We start from the raw sequence: 6,748 nt of genomic DNA, 5'->3' as shown, positions 1-6,748 counted from the left end.
ATCATTGTTTTTTTTTATTTGCAGAAACCTAAACGAACCGAAACATCGGACAGTATTGACTACAGTACAGTTTGAATTACAAGACAGGAAAAAGCAACAAATTGCAGACGTCCAACATTCTTCCTGCTCACATCTTGTGGCGTCAGATAAATAGCCAGTAGCCAAGTATTGATGTAGCCGTAGTGGAATAACTGGGAAACTCTTAATTTTATCTTTGAAGGTATATTTCTTTTCTTACACCGTCGTACGAAATAATTCAGAGAAATATCTAATATTAATTTGTAACAGAAAATACAGATTATTGACGGAACAAACAAGCACAGTCATGTCGTATAACAATCTGCGTATTCTCCATTTTGCCACCTGTATGTCTTTCCATCTGTCCATCCATCCATCCTTCCATCTGCCCATCTAATGGTCGATCAGTTTCATTCCAAAGAATATTCCTGAAGCCAGTTCTGAATAGGGGACATATTTTCTATGTAGGAAAAAGAAGGACATACTAGTACACAGTTTTTGCTAAAAAAACAACATTCTTAATTCAAAATACAACAGATCTGATGTTAAATGTTCAATATTTCATTCATCCAATTCTATTTAAAAAAAAAAATTCTATTTTGTCCACCGTTACATGTCGCAGTAACAACGCTAAATGTCGCACTCCCAATTTAAAACTAAGATAATTGTTTCTTCAATCACTTGGCGGGAAAACTGCACGTGGCTTCCATATTACTCCTTTTAGTACTGACAGCGTGTTAACAACTTAACATCACATTTAGTATTTGCATTATATTTTCGTAATATCGGGCTATCTTCTACCTTATAATGGATTTCCAAATTGAACTGGAAGCAGACGTTTCTTCAATTATTTTGGCGGGAAAACTGCACGTGCCTTTCATGATGCTCCTTTGGTATTGATCGTGTGTTTACAGAAAATTTAGTATCTGCGTTATATTTTCGTGTCAGCAGCTATATTAAATTTTCATGGAAGTGTAAACAAAATATTCTTCAACCAAATGAGAATGCATGCTTCAGGGCTTGAATTTATTTCGTTTCTGTAAGCCAATGACCGTTTCTGAAATGGATGAGTTCATAGTATTTTTATTCGAGTGTGCTTAATATTTCATTGATGTTAGAAAAAAAAAATACCGACCCAGAAGTAATGGGTCGGAAATGGCAAACAAACATATTTAAGGGTGGTCTTGAAATGCGAAATGATTACTTGCAGGCTTAATTGTCTGACTTGTAAGATTTATCGACTGAAAAAGCACATGACTGCTGCACAATAAAGAAACAATTATAACATGGTCAAACATAAACACTCATTATAAGAGAAGTCAGACATTTTACACTCAAATTCTCACTTTCATTTTTCATAAAATTTGATGTACAGCAAAACCTGTCTGTAGAATTGATATTCCGTTGTAACTTTTCACCCGCAATTCTTATCAAATTTAGACGCATAAATTTCAGAGGCTATTTGGCTCAGTTTATTTTCAATTTTGATATGTGAAACAACTTAAGAAAACTAAAATTATCTAGTTGATCGACACTGAATGCGGGTTAAGCCCGCCCACGTTGAATACAACTAAGTTGTTTTTAAGGACGCTCGCTACAGTTTCGTAATTTTTTTCTCAATAATAGATTTTGATGAAATGTTTTGTATTAAAAGATCATGTTACGATGTATTGAAAAATGAACTAAAAACACTAGGTCACCAGCTTTGTTTCAATTTAATTTGCCCCTAGATATGGTGCTATTTTAAACATTTTTCAAAATTTCTGTAATCCTAAAATATATTTCTGCTAAGTTATTGTAGAACACTTTCAGCATTTACCATTACATGTAAAATTTTTAAAAAATGCACCACTGAAAAGAGTTCTTCAAACAATGTTTTTTTTCAAGACATAATATAGAACAACAGAAAAATGTTTCCATGGTTACGCAGTTAATTCCGTAAACATAATACTACATAATCTCATTTAACACACAGTAATAGTTTAAGAAAACTGCCTTATTAAATGTCTTGATCATATTAAAAGAGTTAGATGATACTAACGGCAATAATATATAATTAGGCATATAAAAACTAAATTGTTTCCACAATAATCCAATGTGTGTTTTACAAATTATACATATATTGTGCTTTCAAGACAGGTTAAATTAATTGTTCATGAAAAGTGAAAATAAACATGATACCGACAGAAATGATACATGCAGTTTGAATACAGCAGAAAATATTCGTAGATCTATATAATCCAACTGTCGTAATGAAAAAAATGTACTACCATATATGTCACAATTATTGTTGAAAAATCTTCCAGTGTTTTAGAGGAATTTCACATTTATACTGTGTTAAGCCTTACATGTATATAGTGAGTCAATATTTAACAAATGCATAGTACTGGTGACACCATAAAGTTGTTAATTTAATGTTTACATAAACTATATGTATCATTTGTTATTTTTCAAATATATGGAATTTGGGTCTAGTACATCTTCAAAAAATCAAAAACACTTTCAAATTATTCAAAATTTCAGAGCTCTTTCTCTGTATTACTTTAAATGTTAAACACTTTTTTTCCATTCATTCTTCGTTTTAAATGACTTGAATTATCAATTTTAATGGCTTTGACACTGCTGGTTTTGAGCATACATTGCTGTTGCTGCAAAGGGGCACTATTTCATTATACAGGTACCACTGTCGACTGGCATCCAGCTCAGGAATGGTAATACGGTTGGTGAATTTGCCTGTCATGCCAACCCCCTGCCTAAAAATATTAATCTCCGTCTCTGTGTTGAAGTTATAATCCTTCAAGAATACTATCTATACCAGGTCATGCAGAAGACATTCTGTAATGATAAATGTATCAAATATTTAAGACAAAGAACACATAACCTTTTCATCAATCCTGAACAACAGCATTCCAAAAGACATCCCACACATAAGTACATTAAATAACATTTTAGGATTTTATTACAGTAATAACTTCTTTTCATGAAAACATTCAACCATCGCACATATTCTACATCAAGTAAGGGCCATGATTTTGATCTCATTTTAACAAATAGTTCTTTAACCTGGTTAAGAAAAAACAGTTACTTTATTAGAATTATGTTATTTCTGATTAACTTGCTTGCAGTGAGCTAGACACTCTTAAACAACACAAACATAAACAGAAACTGTGGTATTTTAATATAAATGGCTTCTTTACAGACATGATCTCTGCAGCAAGTTTTATCAATACTTGATTATTAATAAAAACATAATTGATTAAAGAGGCTCAAGCCAAATATACCTAAACATGTTCAGGACTGAATTCTGTATGCCGGGCCTCCATCAGGCTGTACTCCAAGTCATCATGTAGACCCATCATAACAAGCCACATTCCATAGCTAAAATAACGGGTATATTTAAACAATGAATTCTTAAACAAAAACTTCTAAGTAGCAATAGTGAGTCCTTAGAATATAACATAGCATCACTTTATTAAACAAATAAATGCCAGCTAGGACAGTTTATTTTCTTACATACACACCTAAGTCTTAATACAGTATGTTGTGTAAGTATGCAATATTCAAATTGTAATTCAATGTTTATCAGTGGAGATATTATTTTTCATTTAGATAAAATTATGCACATTATATATATAAACTGGAAACTAGTGACTTTCCAAACTGAAGTGTATGAACACACAGTAAAATTAAATATTTCAACATCAAATTCTGTGTGCTTAATAAATAGTTCTTTATTTATTGGGAATTCTTACCTTATTACAACACTTTTCTTATAATTTTGTCCACTATAATTGTCCATATGTAATGAAACATTCTTTTCTCCATAGCCATGATGCTTGAAGTGATGGTGAACCATAGGTACCACACTGTTTGCTCCTCTTCCAACAGCAGTACTGTACTTTTCATACAAAAACAAGAATAGTTTATAAGAAATGTATTAAATTCTCATCAAAAATGGAGTGAATCAACACTGACCAAACAGTTCATCCTTTCTTATAAATATTGCTTAACATTAACTTGTATTTATCAAAATTTAATTGAATTCAAATTCACAGTGCTTATGGTATAGCATCTTTATTATAAAGCAATGCAGTATTTTCAACCCAATTTCAGGGATTTACAGAAAGTTCAGTGAAAAAAAAAAACCCATAGAAATTAGTAATATCAAGTCTTAACAAAATATAACTTCCTTTAGATAATTTTACTTGACAAAATTTCTGCAAAGGTGTCACTATAATTCCAATGTAAAATGTGCACTGCAGGCCTGAAGCTTTTATTCATAGAGTCAGGCATGATTTGTTTGAAGACTATGGAATTTAATTTAGTGATATATGGAATTTCATAGTTAAAATTGATATTGAAAAAAGTGCATTTGAGGATACTGACACTGATATGAATGTAAACACTAACTTCAAAATCTTATACCTGCATGAGGATTCACAGAAATACAAGGGCCCTACTTGCTGAGCATAGTATGGGGTCAATACTTGTTGAGCACTCAAAACTGCAGTGAGCCTTTATATTTCTTACTGCTGGAGGTTATCCTGAAAAATATAAAAAAAGAATTTCTCATTTATTTAGTAGCCTACCAGCATGCTGTCTACCAGTAATGGCAGTAGTGAGAATGAAAAAAGTAGGTTTTTTTTTTGTAATTTGCATGTAGAATTTTTAAGAAATTTTCAGGAGTCTATTTTAGTTGCTATAATTACAACAAAAAGTGACAATTTAAAACACCACTTTTCCTGTGTTATTGTACTATAATTTTCAATTTTCGTAGATTCCACTGTACATAATGACATCTGTGACAGTTTAAACATTGTACAATATCTTGTAATATTGGGCTATTCCAGAAAATATCCATCCCCTCCCTGTGGAAGCAGTTTTTTTGATACAACCTGAGAGGAGGGGAGAGGGGGGGGGGGGGGGGGGGGGTATTTGGGGTAACCGGGGTGTGGAAAGGGGGAGGGGGGATATTTTCTGAAATAACCCGAGAGGAGGGAAGGGGGTTGGGTATTTGGAGGGATCTTATTGGGAGGAAGGGGATAGGGGTATTTTCAGGTAACCGGGGTGTGGAAGGGGGCGAGGGGGGTAAAATGTCTCCCGGAGGTGGGGGGAAGTTTTTCCCCGAAAAAAACTGCTTTCACAGTGGGGGGGTGGGGAATATTTTCTGGAATAGCCCATTCCTGTTCATCAGTTCATTTACCTCTTTACAATTTCTAGATAGAAAGTTTCATACAGAATGTAGGCCTACTTAACACAGTAGATGCCCGACTGTCTTGGGTACAAGTATATTCTGCCATCATGAAAACTTCCAAATACAAAAGTATTTGACAGCAGACAGTCGAATCGAAATGCCAACACTGCTATTTTTCGCTGCAAAGTTGTATCTTCGATAAGTCAACAAACGAAGCGGTCTGTCCATTTTGTTTTGCCTCCAATTACGAATAAATTTATAATGAAAATTAACACTTACCATAACAATTATTAAATCCGCCATGCACTTTAAATATCCGCGTATATTCAGAGCAATAACTGCATGTATTCTCTGACCCAGTTTCAGACATGTATCCACCGATAATGGCGTGTTGATTTCAAAGGGAAACAATTCGCTAATTCACTCATTAGGTTTGTGATATTTCACTAAATGTTGAAACGTTAACACTTAAAAATCTTCGTCAGATATTATTGATTTTAACACTAGCTCTAATGACTGTTGCTTGAAAAACAAATTAATGAAAACAAATATCTAATTAAGTGACGTCAACTTCAACGTCATTTTACCGAAATCGAGGCTTGTGTAATTTCGGATAAAAAGTGTCTCTGAGACGGACGTTTTTTTCGTTTTTGAACATGGCGGCATTGCTCACCAGCGATGATTTTTGCACTTTTTGTTGGTTTTTAATGAACGAAGTAGTGGTTAAAATATTAAGACTTGTAAAGGATGCCGCCAAGGCGAAAATCATAAATAAAGTCTCAAATTTCATGGAAAATTCACATGTTTTGGGAAAGTGGGGCATGTTTGGAGTAATATATAAACACAGCAACACATTATTTTTCAAAGTTTATTACTTATATATGAAGCATTGTGTTTACTTGTTACGAACAGCATATGTATCAATGTAGAATAAGTAATGTATAATATGGCTAAACTCGGTGCCATTTACGTACATTAGTGAACCAAGCCCTTTGATTATCTAAGCATTTTTATAACGGAAAACAATATATCTATTTGAAACATGCTCAGAGAAATCAAAATAACATTATTTTGTAAAGAAAGGAATACTTGTTCAGCAGACCCAAGGGCTATTTTTGCATATTTTTGTCAATTTTAAGTTGGTACTTCAGATATTTTATCGAGTTCACATAATAGAATTTAATCAAACTCTGCACATACCTTTGGTTATGTCTACGTAATCTAAAACAAAAAAAAATTGATAGCTCACCATATTAGATTTCGCTTAAATCAAATTACAACGAGGTGGGGTGTGGCGGGCATTTATAGAACGCAGGTTGGTACAAAATACTCTTTCAGTGTTTCAGCAAATGACTTAGAAATATATATATAAAATTATCAAACGGCAGATTTCTTAATAAGCGGATTTTAAGGTGTTTCTGAAGCGTTTGATAGATAAAAACGATGAAGTTCCGTTTTTAAAAAAAACCTATGTTTCGAATGTAATTTACGGTGGGATTAGAAAACCGGGTTTTCCCCATGCAAAATTTTGAGCGT

General features: G+C 33.0%; 1 long non-coding RNA gene across 1 annotated transcript; it reads right to left on the bottom strand.

Annotated features, from left to right (window-relative positions):
* Positions 1-1,810: 1,810 nt before the first annotated feature.
* Positions 1,811-5,696, bottom strand: LOC123528577 (uncharacterized). Its single transcript, XR_006682001.2, has 5 exons — positions 5,492-5,696; positions 4,444-4,562; positions 3,771-3,916; positions 3,300-3,396; positions 1,811-2,853 (listed from the first exon to the last, which is right to left on the bottom strand). It is a non-coding gene; the product is annotated as an uncharacterized LOC123528577 (long non-coding RNA).
* Between the last annotated feature and the right edge of the window lie 1,052 nt (positions 5,697-6,748).

This window comes from Mercenaria mercenaria, chromosome 13 (genome assembly GCF_021730395.1).
Source record: "Mercenaria mercenaria strain notata chromosome 13, MADL_Memer_1, whole genome shotgun sequence".
In the NCBI taxonomy this organism is placed as follows: domain Eukaryota; kingdom Metazoa; phylum Mollusca; class Bivalvia; order Venerida; family Veneridae; genus Mercenaria; species Mercenaria mercenaria.
This window is presented reverse-complemented; position numbering and strand designations above follow the sequence as displayed.